Source organism: Pan paniscus, chromosome 16 (assembly GCF_029289425.2).
Source record: "Pan paniscus chromosome 16, NHGRI_mPanPan1-v2.0_pri, whole genome shotgun sequence".
In the NCBI taxonomy this organism is placed as follows: Eukaryota; Metazoa; Chordata; class Mammalia; order Primates; family Hominidae; genus Pan; species Pan paniscus.
In genome coordinates, this window is record NC_073265.2 from 87,844,404 (window position 1) to 87,871,521 (window position 27,118).

The 27,118-nt window shown below is 42.9% G+C and overlaps 1 long non-coding RNA gene across 2 annotated transcripts in view; it reads right to left on the reverse strand.

The window, feature by feature from the left end:
- Positions 1-22,934: 22,934 nt before the first annotated feature.
- Positions 22,935-27,118, reverse strand: part of LOC130540843 (uncharacterized) — a 98,762-nt gene continuing 94,578 nt past the window's right edge. For both annotated transcript variants that reach the window (XR_008954842.2, XR_008954843.2), the window contains exon 3: positions 22,935-24,840. This is a non-coding gene — a long non-coding RNA (uncharacterized LOC130540843). The remainder of the gene's footprint in view (positions 24,841-27,118) is intronic.

Sequence of the window (27,118 nt, forward strand, 5' to 3'; positions counted from 1 at the left end):
AGGTTCGCTACTGCAGCAGGAGTCATAAGCCCATGGCCCAAAGAATGTGCTATGTTTGGCTGAGACAGTATTGTTCTGTTTTTAAATTAATCAACAGCATTTTATAAATGAAAGGTGTTGCACGAACACGCCACTCTGCAGAATCTCCTAGAAAATCAGCCCTTCTGGTGACAGCAGCCTCGATTCCCACCCAGAGGGCTCCAGCCGGAGCTGCGGGGAGGCACGTCCCTCAAACAGGGTGTGCCCATTTGGCTTCCCTTCTCCTCCTGTGCCCACCAAATCTGTGGGCGGCTCCTGTGGATGTTCATATTTGCTACCCCGGCTGAGTACCTCTCCAGGACAGCATTTATCGCCCCAGCCTGAATCCCTCTGTCCCTCACTCAGGTGCCCCCTCTCTGCTGGCAAGCCTTCAGAGCACTCCCAACCCCTGCACCCACCTCCAGCCCATCCCACAGTTGTCACTAAATCCGAGAAAGAACACTGTGGTCTACCACAGGGCGTAGAGTCACCCTATGGTCTGAATGGCATCGCAGTGGATTCCAATTGAAGGGGAGGGAGGGAGAAAGAAAAGGCCAGAGAGTGCTGAGGCTCTAGCACCACCAGCTTCTCCACTTGGGCCAGGCCCTGCTCACTTTCACTTGCATGGTGTCCTATTTCCATACACTGGATACAGTCCTGATGGCCTTGCTCCCACCAAGGAGCCCTCTAGTTCTGAAGTCACCAGGCTGTGGTGGGTACGAGATCCTGTCCCCTTGTCCAGATCCCTCTCCTTCCTCTGCTTTCACTTGGCTGCTCCAAGGTGGCCCTGAGTCCTGCTTATTCCCTGGTCCCCACCTCTTTGCTGACGGCCCTTCCCGAGTACCTGGAATCTCTGCACACTCCCGCCCTCCCTGATGGATTCCCTTGCATCCACTTTGCTCTGGGCCACTCTGCACAGGGAGGAGTGTCCTGGAGAATCCAGCGGTCCTGGAAGCCTGCTCACCTCCCCGAGCCCCGCTCCACTGTCCCCTCCCAAGGCACACTCTCTCACCTCTCTCAGTAGAGTCTACCCCCTAGAAAACTTTTTAAATGTCTCCAGAATGATGTTTTTCCCTGCTTCGAGCCAACAACTCTGGTTCTTCCAAAAAGAATAAAGAAGCTGCAGTTTATTTAAACATTTTTTCAAGGAATTCTCCTGCTTCTCCCCAGAAGTCTGTTCTCTGTTTCACAGCTTCAGGTGATTCCCACCTGTGGGCTGTTGGCCTCCCTCCTTCCTGAGGCAGACCTTCCACCTAGGCTGCAGATACTGTTGCATCTAATTCAGACTCAGACTCACACACACATATACTCAGCTGTGTCTGTGTCTGTGTCTCTGTGAGTGTGTGCACGTGCACACATGCATGTGTGTTTTGTGGAAAGGATTTCAGAAGGAGCCTTCTGTTCAAAACCAGTTTCTCCCAGTTGTCTCTGCCGTGGAACCTTCTCGTTTAAAAACATTCTCACTATGGGGAGTAAGATTCTTCAGGCACACTTTCCCATCCAGCAGGAGGTGGGGTCGGGACAAGCTTCCAGCATCCTCTTCCCTGGATGGCTGGAGAGAAATGCGGGCCCACAGATGGGTGGTAACCACACTGGTTTTCCAGGAAGTATTGATTTTAAGAATTCTAACCTGTATTCCACCTATATCCCAGTGCTCTAAGACCCAGCGGCCATATGCCCAAGCTATGAGCTCAGGAAATAGGGTCCCCTTAAACTTTAATAAGTCATTTTATCTCCCCATTTCTCACTTAAAGAGTGAAACTGTGTAGACAACATGAAGTAACAAAGATGCGTGCACTATAAAAGTTTAAAATGCTACCAAATTAGGGAACCTCAACTAGTTCTTTGTTTTATGTTAGGAAAAATGGGAAACTACACCGCTCTCTCCTGTGAGTTTAAAATGCTGGTTAAGGCACTGCCACTGGGTCTTGCTAATCACAACAGCTGAAAATCTGCCAAAGAAGAAGATGAAGATGAAGACAAAGAAGAAAAAGGAGGGCTGGGTGCGGTGGCTCACGCCTGTAATCCCAGCATATGGGAGGCCGAGGCGGGTAGATCACCTGAGGTCAGGAGTTCAAGACCAGCCTGGCCAACATGGTGAAACCCCGTCTCTACTAAAAATACAAAAATTAGCTGGGCGTGGTGGCACGTGCCTGTAGTCCCAACTACTCAGGAGGCTGAGGCTGGAGAATTGCTTGAACCTGGGAGGCGCAGGTTTCAGTGAGCTGAGATCACACCACTGCACTCCAACCTGGGCGAAAGAGCGAGACTCTATCAGAAAAAAAAGAAGAAAAAAAAGAAGAAGGAGAAGGAGGAGGAAGAGGAGGAGGAGGAGGAGGAGGAGGGGAGGAGATGGAGGAGAAAACAGGCAGGAGGAAGAGAAAAGGGGCCAGAGGAGGAAAAGACATAAAAGAGAAGTAATATGCCTCCAGCCAGCTCCAACTAATGCCCACGTATTGGCGTGTGTTCATTCATTCTACACATATAGCAGAAATGTACCAAATTATACTTGTTTTGTCCCTTGCATTTTCCCCTCACAGTTAGATTCTGAACATTTCCCTCAAGTACCCGAGTAACCTTCCCTTCATTGTTATGAATGACGGCTCTGGCTTCCCGTGATTTTCTTAACCAATCCCCTTTAGATGTCCTGTCAGTTTTTTCCTGTTGATTTTCTTCCTCTCCCTCTCCAAAACAGTATTATAACACTACCATGCGCATCCTTGAATATACTTATTTAGTGGTTTGTGATTAATTTCTAAATAATAGATTCCCAGAAACTGAATTGCTAGATTGAAAGGCATTAAAAGTTTTGAAATGCCTCATTTTTTTTTATTGTTGAGGAGGTCGTCTTGGTAACACATGAACTTAACATGTGGGTGATAAACACAGAACACAGGCAAACTCTGACACAAGGACTGGAACGACTGCAGGAATCTTCTCTCCTTACGGACCCCAAAATAACCAGCCAAGTGCTCTGGTAATTTGACAGCTTGGAGCCAAACCACCACTGAGATTGTTTCCTGCACAGAATTGTACCACTAACTTAGTGATTTTAAAACCCAAACTCGGCTGGGCGCAGTAACTCACGCCTGTAATCGCAGCACTTTGGGAGGCCAAGACAGGCAGATCATGAGGTCAGGAGTTCGAGACCAGCCTGACCAACATGGTGAAACCCCATCTCTACTAAAAATACAAAAAAAAAACAAAAAATAGCCAGGCGTGGTGGCAGGCGCCTGTAGTCCCAGCTACTCGGGAGGCTGAGGCAGGAGAATCCATTGAACCGGGGAGGCGGAGGTTGCAGTGAGCTGAGATCACGCCACTGCACTCCAGCCTGGTGACAGAGCGAGACTCCGTCTCAAAAAATAAATAAATAAAACCCAAACTGCAGGGCCAAGTGTCTGTCTGCCAATGCCATGTGAGGACCTGTGCCCCATGCTGAAATGGCCTCCCCATGCCAGGGTATAGATGGCAAATTTGATTTTGGACAGGGGTAGAAACATTTACAGTGAAGTAAAGAAGAAAAAGTGACATCCAAGTGTACAGAGAAGTCTCCTGAAAAGCCTACTTTTCACCCAGGAAACCCAAGAAGAGCCATTACAGACCCATCACCTGCAATGCCACTGCTGATCCATTCTATCCCAAAATCCATTTGAAAGATTGACAGTCACTTGGCTTCTACTGGAGTCATCAATGCCTGTGGTAGAGTGGTTGAGGAGCTCACAGAGCCAAAAAAGGTCAACAGATGGGACGTAATGAGTGACCTCCTCCCTTATCACTCCCAGGCGAGGGATGGCAACAGGACCTTATGGCAGCGTCAGTCTTGAACTCGGGTCACAGATGAGAAAGGGGATCCAGTTAGAAGAAGAAGTAGACAAGCTATAAGACAAGTTTCATCTGTGCATGAATGGCGTATTCGTCCATTTTCATGCTGCTGATAAAGACATACTCAAGACTGGGTAACTTATGAAGAACAAGAGGTTTAATGGACTCACAGTTCCACACAGCTGAGCAGGCCTCACAATCATGGTGGAAGGCAAAAGGCACATCTTACACAGCAGCAGACAAGAAAGAATGAGAGCCAAGTGAAAGGGGAAATCCCTTATAGAATCATCAGATCTCACAAGACTTACTACCATGAGAACATATGGGGGAAAATGCCCCCATGATTCAGTTACATCCCACCGGTTCCCTCCCACAACACGTGGGAATTATGGGAGCTACAGTTCAAGGTGAGATTTGGGTGGGGACACAGCCACACCATATCAGATGGAGACCATCAAGGACACCTTAGTTAGTGTGTGTCTGCTCTCTCCTCCTAAAAATAACAGTAATGCTTGCCCTTCCTACCTCCTACTGACGTGTGGCCAGGAATCACTGTGAGAATGAGAAAGTGCAGCCCTTGAAGGTGAGCTCAAAGGGTTAAGCAGGTCCCCTTTGGGCTGGGGCAGCCAGGAAGATGCTTCCTGGTGACCTGAGAACATCATGACATCCCCGCAAGTTTGCTACTGCCTAGTAGAGAAATCTGTTTTCAGCTCAGATGTAATCCAACCACAAAGACATTGAAAACAGCCCTCCTGCTGCAAGCAGACAGCCACAGGGTGCTCACCCTACTGTTGTTTATAATATCAAACATTCAGAAACAACCTATGCTGTCCAACAGCCCTCAGATATATACAGAACATCTATACAGTGAGATACTAATGTATTTTAAAAATAAGAGAACGGCGTGAAAATATGCTCAAGAAGCCACGTTCTGTGGAAAAAGCAGAAGGCAGGTTCTCAGGGTCTCCTGTGATGTGGACCAAAATGTTGATGCTTCTATTTCTGCTGCAAGATCCTCTCTCCTTTCAGCTCATCTGTGTTTTCTAAATTTTCAACTGTGCTTGAATGAGTAAAGAAACTTTGGCTTGTTCTATTTGTCTTGCTTTGTGTTTAGCCTCTCTTCACCATAGTACAGCCAAGAATTCCAGGGGCCAAAATGCTGACCGAGCAGCCGGCATGGGTCAGAACACAGAGCTGCAGCACTGGGTAGGTTATTAATAAGTAATTAGCGGCTAGCATTTCTCAGAGCACTTTGGAAGGAAGTAATGCCTCCTAGTCCGCCCCACAAAAAAGACTTCAGATGTGGAACTTTGAGCAAGTTCAAGCACAGACTTAAAAAAGAAACAGCCCGGCCCACGAGAGCCTGCTTCAACCAGAACAGCATGAAAACGGTGGAAAAGAATCCGCAGAACCAGGGTAAGGGGAAAGACAGGGACCAGCACAAACCCTGCTTCTTTGAAGGGGATGTCAGCAGTAATCGGGGAGCAAGAAGCCTTCATTAGGACTCAGTTGTATAGCGCAAGTGATCTATGTTAGGTGAGCACCAAATGCATTGGAGCATTGCAGATGGGGAGACAGACCTGCCTCATTTGGGCAGACATGGCTTTCTAACCCAGAGTACATAGAACAGGCAAGCAGGACCTTTGCAGACTGTTGCTTCAGCAAGAAATTTTTCTCTCTGGATATACTACAGTTTACAAAAACAATTCTTGTTAAATAAAGTGCAGGTTCTACATAAATGCAGTGTTCATCTTACCTTCAATTTCTGTTTGTGGAAAGGCTTGGATTTGGCCATTGATTCTGTGTTCATTGGAACGGCAGTGTGGGAAGTGTAGGGTCAGGGACCCATCCAGCCTGGGACTTGGACACTGAACTGCCAGGGGCCACTCTTACAGGGTGCCATGACATGGCAGCAACTGCTGGCTGCTTTGGAAAGGGGACAACACCTCGACTCGGCAGGCAGCCCACCCAAGGTGTTTCCTTTCAGCTCTCTCCCCACTCTCCCAGAGAAGGTCGTTGGCCCTGCAAAGTGATTGCAATGAAATAAAATAAAGTCATCCCAACGCGGTGGTTCATGCCTATAATCCCAGCACTTTGGGAGGCTGAGGCAGGAGGATTGCTTGAGCTCAGGAGGTGGAGACCAGCCTGGGCAACATGGTGAAACCCCTTCTCTACAAAGGATTCAAAAATTAGCCAGGTGTGCTGGCGTGCACCTGTAGTCTCAGCAACTTGGGAGGCTGAGCTGGGAGGATGGCTTGAGCCTGGGAGGTGGAGATTGCAGTGAGCCAGAGATCATGCCACTGCACTCCAACCTGGGCAACAGAGTGAGACCCCATCATAAATTAATTAATTATTTAAAGTCAAATACCATAAGCAGAAGAGGAAGGAAGAGGGGGCATCATTCTGATTAAGACAGTCTTCCTGATTAGGTTACTTCCCCAAAAGGGGGAGGGGGTCACTATGGCTTAAACCACCACAGAATCCCCCAGATCACAGGGGAAACTGATGTTGTGAAGCCTCTGCTCAAAGATGCTGTGACCGCCTTGACTCTCCTTGGAAAGGGAGAGGCATTATTACGACTGCTTTATGAACAGGACAACCAGAGGTCCTGGTTCCTTCATTCAGTTAAGAAAGCCTGCCTGAGTGAGGGGCCATGTTGGAGCCCAGGTCTCTAAGACCCTAACACCTCACTGCCCAAGAGCCACACCCAGATAAACCAAAGCTCCAGAAATAGCACCAGGTTCTCCACCCCATTCAATGAACTTGTGACTGAGAACAGTATCGTGTTTTATTAAGTGATTTATTTTATGAGTTGCAAATACTAGGCACTTGACCCAAAGCCTCAGAGAGACTTACAGATCCAAATCGCTTTATCATTCTACTCCTTGGGTTTTGTATGTTACAACCACCTATTAACTGATTCTGTGACCTTTAGCGGGCCACTTAACCTCCTTTTCTGAGTTTTTTTCATCCATAATAGAATCCCTCTCCATCCAATAACACAGAAGCCATGTGGTGTAAAACCCATAGACTGAGTTCATGAACTCACATGAGGAGCCTGAAAAAAAAAGATGCAGATTCCACCCCCCAGAATTCCAATTCCATGGGTCTGATCGAGGCCCAGTGAACTGTACTTTTATAATAAGCGTCCCTGAAAATGAAGATGCAGGTGGTCAAACGCATACAAAAAAAAAAAAACCCAGAACAATAAAACCAACACTCCAGGCATTTTTCTCATCCAACACTCTGTCAATCAATTTTTGACTATAGAAAAGAAGATGTGAAAAGAAAATGATAACAATGACCCAACTGCATCTGCATAAACTTATGCTTTCATAGACATAATGAAAATCTAATTTGATAGTAAGTCACGAGCCTGGCAGGCAGGAGTTCAATGACCTCTGTGTAAATAAACGGGTTGTTTTTGTTTTTGTTTTGTTTTGTTTTCTGTTTTTTCAAGACAGGGTCTTGCTCTGTTACCCAGGCTGCAGTGCAGTGGCACGATCTTGCCTCACTGCAGCCTCAACCTCCCGAGCTCAAGCAATCCTCCCACCTCAGCCTCCTGAGTACTAGGACTACAGGTGCATGCCATGACACCGGGCTACTTTGTATTTGTTTTTTGTAGAGACAGGTTCTCTCTATGTTGTCCAGACTAGTCTCAAACTCCTGTGTTCAAGCAATCCACCAGCCTCAGCCTCCCAAATTGCTGGGATTACAGGCATGAGCCAATGTGCCCGGCCTAATTTTTTTAATACATGTTTTTTTACATTTTCACATTCTCCTGCTGTCAAATACTAAATTATTTATCATCAGCAAAAGCGAGTTGAAAAAAAATTACCTGGGTCTGAGCAAATTGGAGCGGGTTTCATACTCCATTGCTCTTAAAGAGAATCTTGACCCAACTCCAGTGACCTAACCCAAAGCTGCAATTTTCTAGCTCACAGGTGACAAAACTAACGGAAAACGTACATCTAAGTACACTGCCAGCAGCAAGACAGACCCAAGCTGAAGTTACATAGATTTTCTGTTTCATGAACACTGTCTTTTTTCTGTCATTATCAATAACATTGGGGTCAGCCACAGGGGAGACCACACAAAACAAGATTTGAAGGCTGGGAATGGATGGGTCTTGGTGTGGGAGGGAGGGGTCTTCGTGCGCCCACATGTCTCTGGCTTCTAACCTCCTTACTGGAACCCTCAGGGGCCAAGAGGAAGGTGGAAGTGGATGGAGCCCAGCATTCTAGTCTTATCCTTACATTACTGCTGGGTGGAAAGTGGCAAAGGCCAACCAAATGAGAACAGCAAAGGCTATTTATTCAGAGTTTGCTTCAGCAAGGGAGTCAGCCATTGTCACTTGCATGTGGCAGTGACCTAAAGGCAGGCAGAGGAGTGGGAGAGCTTTATTGTGGGATAAAAGGTGGGGGAAAGGCTTTAGATGTGACCTCATTGGAGGATGTTGGTGTCAGGAACAGGGCATCCTATGGGATTGGTTAGGGGTGCATAGTGGGCTCTGTCTAATTGGTCCTAAGTTGGAAGTAGGGACAAAAATTAGAGAAGCTATCAGTTATTAAACAAGTCTTGGCCATTTGGGGCTGATTGTTATGGAAGCTATTGTTTGACTTCCTGGATTGTTACTAGAGATGGCAATCTGACTTCCCATAAGTCTGGCTTCCAGCAGGCTGGCTTCCCAGGCTGGGTATTGTAGATAAGGGATTGGTTTCCTAGGCAGGTGGCTACAGGTTGTGGGTCGGTGTTTTGTTTTTATGAATGGACCATCAATTGTTCATTTGTATATCCAATCTCTGCTCTACAGAACAAACCAGTCTGTAGCAAAGATCCCTGGATAAAGTCCTGAGGCCTTAGACTGTGCGCTGGAAACTGTACCCGTCACCCCAGGCAGGAACTGAGACACAGGGGATGTTAGAGTGGGAGGGAACAGGGGTCTGCTGTCCACTGCCTCCTGTGGTAGATGAGCTTCCTGGTCACTCAGCTGGGGAGGGTCGTGGGGAACTAGAACACCAATCCCCCAACTCCCAGCTCAGTGCTCTCCCCAGATCTCAAGGTGTGCCTATGATTCTGATGAGAGATGCCATTATTTATTAGGGGTATGTGCGGGTTGTCCTTGAGTTCACAAAAGCACTTTTATTAACCCAGAACTCCAAATTGCCCATGTTCTGAAGGACAAGCTGGGGAGTATTGGGTTACAAAGCACGAACCACTCCAAATCCCCATTTCCTCATCTGGGAAGGCCAGATGATTCCATTTCTAAAGAGCTTTCCAGGCTATCCTCCTGTGATTCTATGATCTTAATGTGTCTATTGTGAGTTTGTCAAAGGAGAGTCCTCTATCAGGAACAACCAAGAAGTTGCTGATGAGTCTAAACCATTCTACTCAGAATTCCTCAACTCATCCCAGTAGCTGTCCACTCCAAAATGAGACTATAAAAAATAAATAAAATAAAAAATAAAGGACATCTCTAAATACCATATGAAACTTTGACTTTCTCTCCTCATCTATTGGTTTCCCAAAAGGAGTAAATTTGACTTAGCATCCTGTTCCATCAGTTCAGATAGTCAAGGAAAAGGAGTGTGTGCATAATCCAAGTTTAAGAGGATATCTCTGATATTTTGTCCAATTCGATCTTCCAATTCCAGGACTTGGGAGCAAGGGGTAGTTTGTTTTTGCTTTTGTTTTTTTGTTTTTGTTAATGTATCTTACTCACAAGTTTATAATTTGCTTTCCAAAAATGTTACTTCATATTTAAACTCCATTTATTGTTTTAGGTAAATTATTTGCAGGTCCCAGACCTTTATATCTTCTTTTTGACGGAATCTCATTCTGTCGCCCAGGCTGCAGTGCAGTGGAGCAATCTTAGCTCACTACAGTCTCTGACTTCCAGGTTCAAGCAATTCTCTTGCCTCAGCCTCCCAAGTAGCTGGGATTACAGGCGAGCACCACCACCCCCAGCTAATTTTTCTATTTTTAGTAGAGACGGGGTTTCACCATGTTGGTCAGGCTGGTCTCGAACTCCTGACCTCAAGTGATCCTCCTGCTTTGGCCTCCCAAAGTGCTGGAATTACAGGCGTGGGCCACCTCACCCGGCCTCCTCTTCTTTTTTTTTTTTTGAGACAGAGTCTCACTCTGTCACCCAGGCTGGAGTGCAGTGGTGTAATCTCGGCTCACTGCAAGTTCCACCTCCCCGGTTCACTCCATTCTCCTGCCTCAGCCTCCCGAGTAGCTGGGACTGCAGGCACCCACCACCACGCCCAGCTAATTTTTTGTATTTTTTTCTCAGTAGAGACGGGGTTTCACCGTGTTAGCCAGGATGATCTCGATCTCCTGACCTTGTGATCTGCCCGCCTCGGCCTCCCAAAGCACTGAGCCACCGCGCCCAGCCTGCCTCCTCTTCTTATCTTTAAGTTCTTCTTCCTTTTTCCTTTCAGTTTTTACTGCATTCCCATTTGAACCCTTCATTACCCTATCCTTTTCATTCTTTTATCTTTTCATTCTTTCATCCTTTCCAAAAAAAGAATCTTTTTCCAAAGAAGATATCTAGAATGCAGTATATAAACATTAAAATTTAAAATAAGACCTAAAAAAGAATAGGCAAAATTAAAAGACAAATGATAAATCTGAAAATATTTTAACATATATAACAAATAAACATTTAATAACTTTTATATACAAACAGTTCTTACAACTCAGTAAAAACAAACATCTCCAATAAACATGAAGAGTTAATTATACACAAAAATGACTCCAAACTTCCAATAAATGTATGAAAAAATACCTAATCTCAATAATAATTTTAAATCCAAATTAAAACAAATAAGTTGGAATTTAGCAACTATCAGACTGATGAAAATGTAATAAAACGTGATGCCTAGTATTGGTTAATTGTATTATTCAATTTTATATATCTTTGTACTTATTTGTCTCCTTAATCTATCAGTTTCCAAGAAGACTATTAAAATTGTTGATTCATTTATTTTCCTTGTACTTCTGCCACATTGTGCTTGAGACTAAATTGTTCCTTTAGATATACAGGTAGGTAGGTAGATAGACAGATAGACAGACAGACAGATGGATAGATGATAGATAGATAGATAGATAGATAGATAGATAGATAGATAGATAGACTTAATTCAAGGCAAAAATGAAAGAACAAAAAAGAGTAAGATTGCTATTCTGGCTTTCTTTGCTTCATATTTGCTTGGCCTTTTTCTCAATGCTAACTAAGTACTGATTGGTAATGACGATGATGATGGTGGTGGTGGTGATAGTGGTGATGATGATGATATGACCACTAATATAGTGATTTAAAACAATAGAATTTAAAATCCTAAAAAGCATAAAATAGAAGATGGGAGAAATGTAAAAGTAATTTAAAACATTCTAAGGTCTTTGTACTCTTCTGGAGAAAGAAGCAATAATTGTTATGTTTAGACTTGTTAAGTAGGCATAGTATAAATTGAAGGGTAGAAAAGAAATAGTAAACATAACTTCAAAACAAGTAGATGAAGAAAAAAAATTTTAAATACACAGCCTCTGAAAGAAAACAAAAATATGTTTAAAACAAAGCACAATAAACAGATAACAAAAATATAGCAGAAATACATCTAAACATATTCACAAAAAATATAAATGGATTAAACTCTCCAGTTAAAGATCAATACTTCCAGATAAGATTTTTTTAATTCAGCTATTTGTAAAAATGAATCTACTAGGTCTACCTATATAAACGTAAATAAAATTCATAAACATAACGTTCAGTGAAAAAAAGTTGAATAAAGAATAGAGTATTTCTCAATCATGTACAATTTAAAACATATAAAGCAAAACTATAAAAACAAAAAGTGTTGCATATCATTTTTAAGATAGTGGTACTATCTGGGGAATAATGGGGGAAATTGGATGTTGAGGGTGGGGACAGATGTGAATTTCATTTGTACCTGTAAAGTAGTATTTTCCAAAAGAAAATTTTAGGGAAAACATGTAGCAAAATTTTAAAAATGAGTTAAATCCAGTTGGGCATCTGTTATGTTTTGTATTTTGGTGTATGTTTAAAATATTTCATGATAAAAAACTAATTCAATAACTAAATGAAACAAATTCATATGTATAATAAATTCCAATTTTGTTGTTTTTTTTCCAAATATTTTCATGTTAGGAAAATGTGTAAATATATAAACTATAGTTCTTACACTTTTCTGTATTTTCTAAATTTCCTAACACTATGTCTTTATAAATTTTTAAAATGTTCATTTAAAAATAACAGAACATTTTCTAGACAGAAGAAGAGAAAATAAAAGCAGTTTTTGTCGGAGAAAGACTCTTTCCACACAAAAATAACCATGAGAAGCCCAACCAGTTACTCCACCCCAAGAAGACCTTTTCTCTAATGGAGGTTTATGCTAATACCGTTTCTGGCCAGCAGGTGGCGGTGACGTAATAGTCGTTTTAAACCAAGCATTTCAAATCTAGACATCATTCCTAAAGTGAAACAGTTTTTATGGCGCATCTGATTTTTGTACCAAGGTTCTGTCTGGCTTGTGTGTGTGTTCACCCTACATTTGTTTCTCCCCATTCACTTAGAATCTATTCCAAAGCTTTGGTTTTTCCCACTCCATTTGCAGAAGCAATCCCCTAGCGATGCAAGAAAGCTACAAAGCCAGAGGCAAGAAACCCTGGAGCTCTTTTCCCCCTATTCCTTTATCCAGTGAAATGTTTCATTGCCACTTTATGTAAACCTGACCCAAAATAATGCTTTAAGTCAACATTTTCCGGCTTGTCTGAAAAAAATGTGAAACAAAATCCAAAAACTAGCCCTATCTTTCCAGCGCCGTTTGAAAAAAACTAGCTCTGTCTTCACCATCTAAAAGCTGCCTCTGCACAGACTGAAGTGCTCCAATAGAGATTCTTATGAATAATTAAGTTTGTCTAGTGTGTGTTGAACATGGAGACATCTCTTAGCCCACACATGTCTTGTGAGCATCTCTAACTCAGAATTGACGTTAGCAAACTAACTGCAAAAAAAAAAGTGTTACATCAACCCAGACACCAGCCACAGACCCTGGTGACTGTCTTCTCTGCTCTCCCTGAGGGCTTTCTGGCCCTGGCCCATGTGAGTGACTTGCTTCCCAGGAGGTTCTCTGTCCCCTCTCCTAGTGTCCACACAGAGACCTCTGACTTCCTGTCTCCCTGGACTAGTAGAAGCCACACAGAGCCTTCAGGTGCTGCCTCTCTACACATTAAAACTTGGGAGGCTGAGTCAGGAGAATCGCTTGAATCCCGGAAGGCGGAGGCTGCAGTGAGCAGAGATGGCGCCACTGCACTCCAGTCTGGCAACAGAGCAAGACTGTCAAAAAAGAAAGAAAAGAAAAGAAAAGAGAAAAGAAAAGAAGAGAAAGAAAGAAAGAGAAAGAAAAGAAAGAGAGAGAGAGAGAGAAAGGAAGGAAGGAAAGAAAGAAAGAAAACAGACACCCAAGGCAGAACTTAACCAGCTCCCTCAGAAGGAACTTTTGGTTTTGTCTTCATCATCCTTCTGCCTTTTTTCTTTGATTTCCCATGAATCCCTCCCAAGTTCCTTGGGTCCTCTCTTTCTAACAATCCTTCATGGGCTGCTCGCTAGAGTCGTTCCCCCATGTATGGCACGAGGATAACAGAGGCGAACCTGGTTTGCAGCCCTTCATGCTGCTTTGGCCACAGTTGCACATGGGAAAGGCAGGTCAGAGCAGCAGTTCATGGCTGAAGCCCCACACAGTGGCAAACGGGCTGCTCGTCTCAGAGGCCCTACACTGATGTCAGTGCACACCCCCAAAATGGCCCCTCCCCACTCAACCCCCTGCCCTGGAATTCTATATTCATCCTTGTAACTGCCCTAAGAGGGCATGTGTCTGTGGTCCCAGCCACTCAAGAGGCTGAGGCGAGAGGATCGCGTGAGCCTGGAGGTCGAGGCTGCAGTGAGCTGTGATAGAATCACTGCACTCTTGCAGTATTACAGGATGCCTTACTAGTTGTTGGAAAGCTTTGCGAAAAGGTTGACCCAGAATTCACTCTCTGGTGCTCCTGCACCTACACAGAGAACGCACGACATTGTTCTGCAGTCCCAGGATGGGGGCACCCTCCCTGCTGACCTAATGTAGGCATTGTTTAAAGATGTGTGTCTTACTGTAATCGTCAGCCCTGCATTAGAAAATTGCCTTCTAAGAAAGTGGAAAATCCTATGAAGAAATTCTGTGAGACTAAGAGGCCTAGAAAAGCAGATACATTAAAAAAAAAACAAAAAACAACAACAACCCTGCAAGGGAGAGAGACAGACACGTAAAGACATACCCGTGGTCATAAACAAGTCCACATCTGGAGCACATGTGACTTGATTCTTTCTCTAACCATAAGAAATTTTTAAAAAGCATGTGTGATTGCTTGTGGAAAGCTTCACAGTGTTGCTCAGGAAAGCACCACACTTTTTATTTATTTATTTGTTTATTTTTTATTTTTATTCTAAGTTCTGGGATACATGTGCTGAACGTGCAGGTTTGTTACATAGGTATACATGTGCCATGGTGGTCTGCTGCACCCATCAACCCGTCGTCTAGGTATTAAGCCCCACATGCATTAGGTATTTGTCCTAATGCTCTCCCTCCCTTTTCCCCTCAACCCCCGACAGGCCTCAGTGTGTGATGTTCCCCTCCCTGTGTCCGTGTGTTCCCATTGTTCAGCTCCCACTTAGGAGTGAGAACATGCGGTGTTTAGTTTTCTGTTTTTGTGTTAGTTTGCTGAGGATGATGGTTTCCAGCTTCATCCACGTCCCTGCAAAGGACACGAACTCATTCTTTTTTATGGCTGCATAGTATTCCATGGTGTATATGTGCCACATTTTCTTTATCCAGTCTATCATTGATGGGCATTTGGGTTGGTCCCAAGTCTTTGCTATTGTAAATAGTGCTGCAATAAACATATGTGTGCATGTGTCTTTATAGCAGAATGATTTATAATCCTTTGGGTATATACCCAGTAATGGGATGGCTGGGTCAAATGGTATTTCTGGTTTTATATCCTTGAGGAATTGCCACACTATCTTCCACAATGGTTGAACTAATTTACACTCCCACCAACAGTGTAAAAGCGTTCCTATTTCTCCACATCCTCACCAGCAACACTTTATAAAAACTACAAAAACACCTCCCTTGACAGCCACTGTGGGATGCTGCTGCCACCCTGATGATACAAGGTATGGATCATCGAAGTTCTGAAAAACGTTTGGAAGAAGGAAAGAGATAATTCAATGGAGAAGATGAGTTTCAAACCAAGGCCTGGAAGGTCAGGAGATACAAGAAAGAACGAATACTTGAGGCTGTGGCCGCCTTCTCCAGGGAGCGGCAGGCAACTGGAGGAAGGTGTCAACTCCAAAGCAAATTTTTTTATGTTTGCTAGTTTTTATGTTTGCTAGTTTTATAAAACTAGGGCCGTTTTATAAAAAAAAAAAAAAAATGGGGCCAGGCGCAGTGGTTCACACCTGTTATCCCAGCACTTATGGGAGGCCAAGGTGGGCGGATCGTGAGGTCAGGAGTTCAAGACCAGCCTGACCAACATGGTGAAACCCTGTCTCTACTAAAAATACAAAAATTAGACAGGCATGATGGTGTGCACCTGTAATCCCAGCTACTTGGGAGGCTGAGGCAGGATAATCACTTGAACCCAGGAGGCGGAGGTTGCAGTGAGTTGAGATCGTGCCATTGCACTCCAGCCTGGGTGACAAAGAGAGACTCTGCCTCAAAAAAAAGATGGCATTGTATATGTCCATTTCAGAAGACAAGAATATATGCCTGGATAGAAAGCCCCTAAACCAAGGCTAATCCTATTTTTGGAGGCATTTATGAAGAAGGTATTAGGCTAAAACTCTCACTGACATATTACTCCAACAATTTCAGTGCCCTTTAGAGCCAAGTAGAAGAGAAGGCATTGTCTGTCACCTGGCATTTGAATCATAAGCCTGTATGAACCATTATCATAAAGCCTGTACGAACCAGCAGCTTTCTGTCACCATCCATTAAAGATTACATGAAGAATGAAAATTTTGCAATCAACACTCTTTTGTTGACAGAGCACACTCCTTCTAGTGCTCTTGATTATGAAGATAAAGTTCAAGTTGCTTTTACCACCAGTGGACCAAGAAGTCGTTGTACCTTAGAGGTTTAGCACAGACAACAACAGTGACAACAGTTCCATATCCCTTCTCTCACCTCCAAATCTCAATCACCTTCAATCTGTAGGTCTCCAATCTGTAAGGAATCATTTTTTTAAATTTGCATTGCTTGTTTATTTTACTTCACAATAGGCTTTCTGTTTTTGTATTTTGTCTTTTGCTTTGTTTTGTTTGGTTTTTTGAGGCAGGGTCTCACTCTGTCACCCAGGCTGGAGTGCAGTGGTGCTATCATGGCTCACAGCAACCTCGACCTCCTGGGCTCAAGCAATCCTCCCACCTCAGCCCCTTGAGTGGCTGGGATAACAGACACATGCCACTATGCCCAGGTAATTTTTGTGTTTTTTGTAGAGATGAGGTTTCATCATGTTGCCCAGGCTGGTCTCAAACTCCTGGGCTCAAGCAATCCATCCACCTTGGCCTCCCAAAGTGCTGGGATTATAGGCGTGAGCAACCATGCCCTGCCTGCTTTTAATGTATTACTTTGTTGCTCATTTACCTTAGAGTATATGCTTGATGAAGTGTAGAAAGAAAATCATTTCTAGAGTTACTGTACACACAAGCATACCCATCAATGAGTTAATTATTTTAAAATGAGGTAATGTTTTAAACACTTTGTGTCATGCAGACATCTGTAGTGGTTTGTCATGAACCAACCTGTTTGAGTTTTAGGGATTTGGAGGGACGTCAGTTGGGACCTTAGGATGAGCTAGAAACATATTCATTATTTTTCTCACAAGTGAGATAAGTCAGGCACAGAAAGAGAAATACTGTATGATCTCACTCACTTTTTTGTGCAAACTAAAGAAGTCAAACTCACACAAGTGTAGAGTAGAATAGAAGTTACCAGAGGCTGCGGGGTAGGAGTGATTGGGGTGATGTTGGTCAAAGGATACAAAATTTCAGCTAGACAGGAGGAATAAGCTTAGGAAATTTATTGTACAACACAGGGACTATAGTTAGTAATAATATATCATTTTCTTGAAAATTACTAAGAAAGTTGATTTAAGTGTTCTCATCAAAAATAAATGATAAGTATGTGAGGTAATGCATATGTTAATTAGCTTGATTTAGCCATTTCACAATGTATATGTATTTCAAAACATCATGTTGTACACCATTAATAATATATACAATTCTATGTCAGTTTTAAAAATAAATAATAAATTAATAATACATACATTAAATTAAATAAAGGAACACAGGCTCCTGCTCTGTGGATATTCACCGTCTTACCTGGTTTCGGGAACAAATTTGTTTTGGATTATGAAGGATACTTGCATTTCTTTTCCTCTTTTTAATTTTATTATTTATTTATTTATTTATTTATTTATTTTTGAGATGGAGTCTGGCTCTGCCCCCAGGCTGTAGTGCAGTGGCGTGATCTCTGCTCACTACAAGCTCCGCCTCCCAAGTTCACACCATTCTCCTGCCTCAGCCTCCCAAGTAGCTGGGACTACAGGCGCCCACCACCATGCCCGGCTAATTTTTTGTATTTGTAGTAGAGACGGGGTTTCACTGTATTAACTAGGATGGTCTCGATCTCTTGACCTCGTGATACACCCACCTCAGCCTCCCAAAGTGCTGGGATTACAGGCGTGAGCCACCAGGCCTGGCCTTTTTTCCTCTTTTTATAGTTGAAGAAACGGAAGCATAGAGCATTTCAGTAACTTGCCCAAGAGCAAATGGAAAGGCCAGGAATTAAACTACACTCAGTCACCTCTATAGCCTAGGCTATTACCTGTGCACCACACTTGCTCTTAGGAAACACTTGTCAGGGTGGAAAAAAACCAGAGATATAGTCCAACCCTTCAGTACTCAGCAGGCTAGAAAGAATAGAGATGCATTCAGTTTAAACGTTTCAATAATTGGAAAAAACAACCCAAGTGACAAGCAAATACATTAGATGGCATTATTTGCTTTACAACAGGCTTCTTTGCATAGAGCTCAGGAAATTTTTTTCCTAAGTAGCATATTGATTGTTAAATAACACTATAACTTATCCATAGTAACTTAAATAACACTATAACTTACCCATAATAAGTTAAATAACACTATAACTTATCCATAATAACCTTATTTGTAGGTATGACTGTCATCTAAATTTCCAAGTTCTCTGTAGTAAGTACTTAAAGGACACAAAATTTCAGCTAAATAAGAGGAAAAATCTTAAGAAACCTAAAGTACTAAGTACTTACTAGAAAGAACTTGGAGGTCGGGCGTGGTGGCTCATGCCTGTAATCCCAGCACTTTGGGAGGCTGAGGCAGGCAGATCATATGAGGTCAGGAATTCAAGACCAGCCTGGCCAGCACGGTGAAAACCCGTCTCTACTAAAAATACAAAAATTAGCTGGCCGTGGTAGCACATGCCTGTAACCCCAGCTACTCAGGAGGCTGAGACACAAGAATCACTTGAACATGGAAGGTGGAGGTTACAGTGAGCTGAGATCGCATCACTGCACTCCAGCCTGGGTAACACAGTGAGACTCTGTCTCAAAAAAAAAGAACTTGGAAATGTAGATGACAGTCATACCTACAAAAAAAGTTAATACATATCAGGGAGTTATTAAAAAGTTCAAACTTCAGAGTATGTCTTGGAGTCAACAAAGATGGGCTCTAACTTTACCTTACAAATCTAAAGTACTGTTACAGTAAATCAAAATGAAGACCAGGCTTGAAGATGCCCTGAGCAGGCAAAGCCAGTTAGACTTCATTAATGACCTTAACCTTGCTTAATTTGCAAACATAAACAAAACTTAACATGAGCTATTTCTGTAAATGCCCATATTAGAAAACCAGAACTGAAGCTCAAACAATCAGAAGCAGCCAACAAATTTATAATTATATAACTGGGGACTTCTCAGCAGGATAGACCAAATGAGGCAAGTTTTAACTGTAACCAATCAAATATTGCATTTCTGTTCTTTCCCCATTCACTCTACAAAAGCCTGTCTCTTCCTTTCCTCAGCATAGGCACTGAACCACTTTTAGTTTGGAGCTGCCTGCTTCATGAATCTGAAACTGACCCAAGTCTCATCAACAGTTTTTAGATAAACATAGAAATTGATCTGGCCAGGCGTGGTGGCTCACACCTGTAATCCCAGCACTTTGGGAGGCCAAGGAAGGTGGATCATGAGATCAGGAGATCAAGACCATCCTGGCTAACATGGTGAAACCCTGTCTCTACCAAAAATACAAAAAGTTAGCTGGGCATGGTGGCGGGTGCCTGTAGTCCCAGCTACTTGGGAGGCTGAGGCAGGAAAATGGCATGAACCCAGGAGGCGGAGCTTGCAGTGAGTCAAGATCGTGGCCATTGCACTCCAGCCTGGGCAACAGAGCGAGATTCCGTCTCAAAAAAAGAAAAAGAAAAAGAAATTGATCCATCTGATCTTAAAGCTTCAAACTTACATTTGTTTTATCTGAGTTCCTTCCACAGGAAAGGAAGCCCAGACCTCTCAAAGAGTATCAGAGAACTGAAACTCACCAGATCATCACATGCAATGAGATGTCAGGCCCCTCATTCTTCATGATTGCTTCCTTGCCCCTCCGTAGTTCCTGTTTTCTTACATACTGTTACATTTCTTCCCTGCTATAAAACCCCTAGTTTTAATCAGTCAGGGAGGTGGAGTTGAGACTGATCTCCCATCTCCTGGACAGCAGCACCTGAGTAAAGCCTTCTTCCTTGGCAATATTCATCGTCTCAGTGATTGGCTTTCTGTGTGGCAAGCAGCAGGACCCAGATGAACCCCTGGTGTTTCGGTAACAAATCATTGTTTGCTCAAATAAACTCTTCAAATTTTATTGTGCCTCAGTTTATCTTTTAACAGTACTCAGCATTTATAACTAAAAGACAACAGCATACATCAAGAAAAAAATTTAAACATATCTTATGTGTCTTACTTAGTATATCATTGGAAAACAATCATGATATTTTACATTTTCTACCTGACACTAAAATGTCACTGATGTCTCTTCTCCAGGCCTGATTTATGAGGCACAGCAGGCACCAAGCCCAGGGCCCACGGTTCTTCTAACGGCCTTTGAAAATATTTTAATTTATTTTAAAAACAAGAAGACAATAAAACCACAAACTTTTAGGTAGGGGAAAACATTTTAATATGTACTATGAATAATCTCATCTTTATACCAATATGTCTTAAAATACATTTTTTATGGAAAAGAGGAGGAGGGAGGTCCAAAAGTGCCAAAAGCCCATGGAAGTCACAATACATTTCTTCTTTTCTCCCCACATGAGTTTCTCCATGTTCCAGGAATTTTATTATCAGTCTCAGCCTTGCGGTTCTGGGCAGGAAGAAATGAAAGAAGAAGAAAGGAAGCCACGTCTCCTGAACACTGCCCGTGTGCCCAGCACAGTGACTGCTGTTGTGCAGTCAGCATCTCTTCGGGGAGGACAGGTGAGTCTCCAAGAAGACATATCCAATCAGCTGAGCAGCAATTCAATCATTGATCTTTAAAATACTAGCCCCCAAAACATAATGTCAAGTAGTGGAAATGGCTATATTGATCAGGATATACTCAAATGCCAAGTGTAGTGCTCAGGGTCCCCCAGTATGACTGGCCTCTGCACAGTCAAACGCTTGGATACAAGGCAGGCGGTGTGCACAGAAGAAACCAAGAGACTTGGCGATGATTTGGGTTGCATACTCTGTCTCCTCTTTTCATGCACAGTTTTACTTTCTACTTAAAGTAAAACATCCCAAGAAGCTCCCTCACTGCTTTTTCTGCCGCCTGTTATCCGCCATGGCTTGAGACTCCACTTTTGCAATGTCACAGTCTACCGACTAAACACCACACCCGGGGTCCCCACGTGCATGTCAGCTCCGCAAGAAGCTTCATCCTGACATTGACCCTCCCACCCATCGGTGCATCTGCCAAGTGTGTCACCAGCAAGATCAATCCCAAGCTGCTCAGCACCGTTAGAAACCAAGACTACTAAATCATTTGCCCGCTCTCAGCCCACAGATGGTAAGTGTGGTTCGATGCCGGTAATTATTTTAAAAAATGACTTTGGGAACAAAAAATCAAAACATGGGAGTATGTGTCTAATAGAAAAGGCCTGCAAAGAGATTTGGGAGTTCTAATGACTCCAAGGAGCAGATGAAGGGTCCCAGCGCCTGACAGTAGCTGGGCAGTCTGGTTGACAGAATTGATTCCTTCTGCCCCCAACACCGCTGGGCCTGGTGTCTGCTCGCCTCCAGGTCCCCCGTGCCAGGTGTGGGGAGGTGGGGGCCAGAGTATTCCCTCCTGCCTTAATGTGTTTGCAGAAAAAAGCCCCCACCAACCCATCAATTACCAAGACTGTCAGTCCCGAAGAAGGTGTTGTGACAGTGATGGGGTCAGGTAAAGCCTTAGGGGCTACAACGAGACACATTAAACCAGTCTTTATGTCGCCACCTCCTGTCCCCCGTTAACACCCCCCTCAAAGTACACATTTTTCTTTTCCCTTTAACTTTCACAAGGATGTTTCTGGTTTCTGCAAAAAGTAGCATGGATGGCATGTCTTTATTATTACAGCTGTCATTCATTAGAGTGACCTGTGCTCCCCTAAGCTCTGAGCTCCCTCTCTGTCCCCAAGCATGAACGTGCTGGCTGATGCTTCTGTCCTTCCACCATTTCCTAAAGAGAACATCTCTTAAGAGACTGCAAGTGTCCTCGTGCAGGTGAGAGATAAAAGACAAACCCTCCTCTCAAATTCCCTCAAAACATTCATCTGCTGCAGAAGGAGAGTTTCTGGATGTCATTCGGAACTGAAAATGTCACATCAGTTACCAAAACAAAAAAAGTTCTCATAACTTTGCTGGTGGAAAATGGCCTATGCCCATGCGGAATTCAGCCGTGGTTCCTTGGGCCCCTGCAATCGAACGTCACCTGCAAACACTGTTAACCCAGGTGATTCCACATTCTTCAGAAATGTATAAATATCACTTGAGCCCCAAACAGCCCATGAGTAGGTTAATTCAGTCCATGAGTGAATTAAATGTGTAAAAATAATTCAATCCATTGTCTGACAGAACTGATCCATTACCGTTCACTGATTCAACAACTGTTCGCTGAGTATCCATTCTGTGTTAGGGAATGTGTGAGCCATTCAGGACACAGAAAAAAATGTTCCAGTTCCAACTAACTTCAAGGAAATCACAACCAAAACTTTCACACCTATGTAGACAGCTTAGGTGATTTCTTTAACACAGCGAGAAGAAGGGGAATTCATGTAAACAGATGAAAGGTAGCCCAGAAAAAAAAAAATAGCACTAGAAAAAGGTATGTTCTCACCCCAGGTAAAAGAAAAAAATTCTATAAGTTCGTGCTGCAGAATTTACCTTGAGCTGTGAAAGATATCAAGTGGTGTACTTTAGAAATCTGCTGAAGCCTACAAATTATATTAAAAGGCATGGAAGCAAAGCTAAGTGCTTTAGCTTCAGAAGAAATGCAGTCAGTGCCCTGGAACCAATTCCCAGGAGAATGCCGTGGTTCTCACAACCCAGCGAGCTAGTCAACAAGTCCAGGCAGGGACTGAATTCGCCTCCCATTCTAGACACTGATGAAATAGCACTTCCTGCTACTCTTAAATATGTTAATCCCCATTTCAAATATCTACAGGGCAAGTCTAGAGAGGGAGATGACAACTATTCTTAGAATGTACTTATTTTTCTTTAAATACAGAAAATATTCAAATCCAGCATATATAGACTTACGATCGCCAAATCCAGCATATATAGACTTACGATCACCACAAACTGGTCAGCAGTTAGTTGATTCGCCAAGCTACCTTTACGTGGCTTTTTGAGTCAGCCTTATACGTAGTTTGAAGAATTTGCTGTGTTTATAAGGTCTAAAACAATTATTTTATAAGTTCCAGTAACAATTCCTCAAAATGCTGAAAACGAAACACACACACACACACACACACACACACACAAGCTCCAGCTCCCTAAAGTCTTTTTGCTTCGCTTCCTGGGGCCCACATAGGCAAGAGGGCCAGAAGCTTCAGCTTAATTAGCACCTTTTTATACCAAAGCCTCTCAAGGTGAGGTGCAAAATATGCAGTAATCATTTAACAGCTCAGTCAGCTGTGCCAAGCTAACAGATGATGAGGAACAAAAGGAGACAGACAGAAAGACTCCTTCACTGCAGATGTGCCAAAGGAAAGTTATTTGGTGGCATGCGACCAAATAACCTTGAGTGTTCGTCACCTGTGTATTACGCAAATGACCCCACAAAAAGAAAAAAAAGTTATTAAAAAGCAACAACAAAAACAAAACAGTATCAGGCATAAACCAAAGAAAACATTCTCATGAAATGGCTCTCTGGGAATTTTCTAACATTTCTTCTTGGCCACCTTCTGAACCCACCCGGGAGAGAGCAGGCCATGAGAACTCACTTGAGATTCAGCAAAAAATAATTAAGAGGTTGTATAATTGACCACATTGCATGTCTCACCTCTGGGGTTGGGGGTCCCCTGGTTCAAGACCCCAAGTGGGATACAAGGTCACACCCAGTGAGGGCCGTTCTCTCACCTCCCTGACCATCCAGGTGGAAATTAAAGATCCCAGGATACTTTTCAAAATAGTGCAGGGGATCACCCAGCTGTCTGGACTAGCAGTCCCCAGTCTCAATAAAATCCAACTTAATGTTCCCGGCTGGGAATGAGCCCTTCTCGAACACAGAGGAAAGTCTGTGCTCATGGACACAATTATGAAACTGTCCTTTGAGCACTGTAATTACTTTATAATTCACAGAGGACTTGAGATACTTGGAGAGTGAAGGATGCTATGAAAAAGTCAATTCGATTGTAATTTATAATTGAACTTATCCACAGAGAAACAAGTGGTCACTAAACGAAAGTATCTTCTAGGGAGCAAATTTACAGGTGTAGCTTTTACAACTACCAGTGGCTTAGCTCCAAGAAAATTCAAATTCCAAAGTGATAACTTTCCACAAAAACGTAACTTCAGAGTTGAGTATTTGTATTAATAAAATTCTCACCAAGTAGCATTTTTGTAGCTCAATCCCCCAGTAGTTTAATATATACTCAAGTTAGGGGAAATAGACCTAATGTGTAAAGAAGGTGACCCTAAACAGAGTTTCCATCATCTCCTCCTAGATAATCTTTAAATAACAATGGTTGGATGTTGTGTGTTTTGTATACGAATCAAGAAAGGTAAAACCTACAAACTATATTCATCTTACATTAATTGATTACAAAGAAAATACTGAGAGGTAAACATTAAGAATGTCTTAAAGGGAAACAAATTAATATCAACATTTTATGCAGCAAAGCTCATATGAACAGTCATAAATGACATTGCTAAATTTAAACATTGCATCCATAATCCACCTTTCAGCCCATGATCTGAAAAATATTTCTGTAATATATGGGCAAGCAGAGTTCCAAGAGAAAAGTGTAACCAAAGGATAGGGCAATGTGTTATTTTAAAGTATATAAAAAATTATCACTATATAAAAAATTATCCCAAAACTTACCAACTTGAAACAATAAACATTTACTATATCATCGTTTCTCTGAGTCAAGACTTCAGCAGTGGCCTAGCTGGGACCACAATCAAGTGTTAGCAGAGCATGGTGTCCCATCTCAAGGTTTGACTGAATATGGATCCACTTCCAAGCTCACACACAGAGTTGTCTGCAGGGTTCAGTTCCACACAGGCTGTTGGACTGAGGGCTTCACTTCCTCATGGACTGTTGGCCAGAGGCCTTCCTCACTTCCCTCCACATGGGCCTCTCCATAGAGCCGCTCACAACATAGCAGTTGTCTTCCTCAATGCAAGAAGCAAAAGAAGACGGTGAGTAACAGAGAAGGAAGGCAGAGCCTTTCTGTACCCTAATCCCAGAAGTGATATCCATCACATTTTTAGTATTCTATTTGCCAGAAATGAGTCATTTGGTTCAGCATAGGAGGTGGTCATACCTTATGTATGACCAGGAGGTGGGGGTCAGTGGGGACCATCTCAGGGGCTGCCTGCCCCAGGTAGGTGCCTGTGTAGTAAAGAATTAACTCTACCCAAAGAGCAGCAATCTAGCCTTTGAATCTCCAAACCCTTGGAATTTCCTGAGTGATAGCAGTGCCTTTGTTATTCATGGTGGACCCCACTTATGCTGATGAGGTGACTCATGGTGGGCCCCTGGAGAGTTTGTGCTCATAGATGACTCAGGGTGAAAGCTGGCCACCTTGAAAGCCCAGTGAGATTAGAAGGTTGGGGCATTGAATCAGGTAATATCAGCTGGTCAAGGATTCCATCAATCATGCCTACATAATGAAACCCCAATAAAAACTCTGGACACTGATATTTGGTGACTGCTGTGATCTGAATGTCCCCCCAAAATTTATGTGTTGAAGTGTAATCACCAATGTGATAGTATTAAGAGGTGGGGCCTTTCGGAGTTGATTCAGGCATAAGGGCAGAGCCCTCATGGATGGACTTAGGATCCTTATAAAAGGGCTTGAAGGAGTGAGTTTGCTCTCTTCTGGTCTTATGCCTTCTGAGGTCACTGAGACAGCGTCACCTATGAGGAGTGGGCCCTCACCAGACACTGGCATCTTGAGTTTGGACTTCCCAGTCTCCAGAATTGTGAGAAATAAATATGTGTTCTTTATGTATACTAAATAGTCTATGATATTTTATTGGAGCAGCACAAAGGGACTAAGACAGTGACCTCCATAGGCTGGCAATGCTACATATTATCACACTTCAACAACGGGAGGGTAACACATCCCTGAGGACACCGAAGCTTTACCTTTGAGACCCTCTGAGTCTCAAATTCCGTCCCATGTGTCTCTTCCTGTGGCTGGCTCTAATTTGTGTCCTTTTGCTATAACAAAACTGTAATTGTAAGTATGGTGCTTTCCTGCACTCTGTGAGTCATTCTGGCAGTTTATCAAACCTGAGGGAGTCCATGGGAACCCCTAAATTTGTTGTTACCTTGTCTCATGTGAGGATGGCCCTGGGAACTCCCGAACTTGTAAGTGGTGTCAGAAGTCTTGGGCAGACTTGACAGTCTTGGAAGACTGTGCCCTTAACCTTGAGTTTGGCTGACTCCAAGTTAATACCTGAGAGACTTTTGCTGTTCCATTTATTCCAAAAGGAATTAACTATTTGGTTTGTTCATTTGTTTAGGTTTTAGTCTTGCTTCTCTTTTTGAAGACAATTTCCTCAAGAGATATCCTAGATAAGCAAGTGGGGAAACTAGTCCCACTTTTTAGAGAACACCAGCCTCATCAAGTGATCATCCGCAGCCTAACAGAGCTCCTTCTAGGGCTATGGTAACCACCGGGTTAGTGCAGGAGAGCTGGAAAGTGAACACGACAATGGCGTACCCTTTATGAAAACCACCAAACACAATAGCAGCTAAATTATTGAAATGTTTGTCAATTTATTGCCACAGTAAATATTTTGAGATTTCTAGCTTGATGTATTCTACTGAGCATATTTTAGACAATATGAATTTTAGATCATTCCTTCATTATACTCCCTCTTTTTAATAAATGTTTACTGAGAGCATTCTATCTGCCAGGCACTGACATAAGTGCTTCCCAGCATGACCTTATTTAATCCACAAAAATTATTCCTGAGGTACTTGTCTGTTACTGCAGTAACCTTATATTACAGATGAAGAAAATGAGGAGCAAAGAGATTAAGTCCATAAGAAAAATAAAATTCTAAATTCACATTGAAAAGCAAGTGAGCAGATATTCTACCAGTTCTTCTTAGGGTCACTTTTACTTGGAATATAAAATTGACAGGCACTAGACTCTGTTTTTTCATTGCCATAGATTGATCTCTGTAAATTTAATTGATTTTAAAGACAACTGAAATTATGCGTGAAAGAAAGGAAAACTATTAATATCTTCTTAGAAAAGGGATTGCAAGCTCAACAGATTCAGGGGCCAGGCAGATAATGTGAGCGAATAAGGGAAGCAGCTGGGTGGGGCCTCAGTGAGCCCAGGAATGCCAGCCCCTCTACAGAATGCAAGAAACACAGGGACCCCATGGCTGCCTGTAGGAATGGGGTCCAGCATTGCCTAACCAGTGG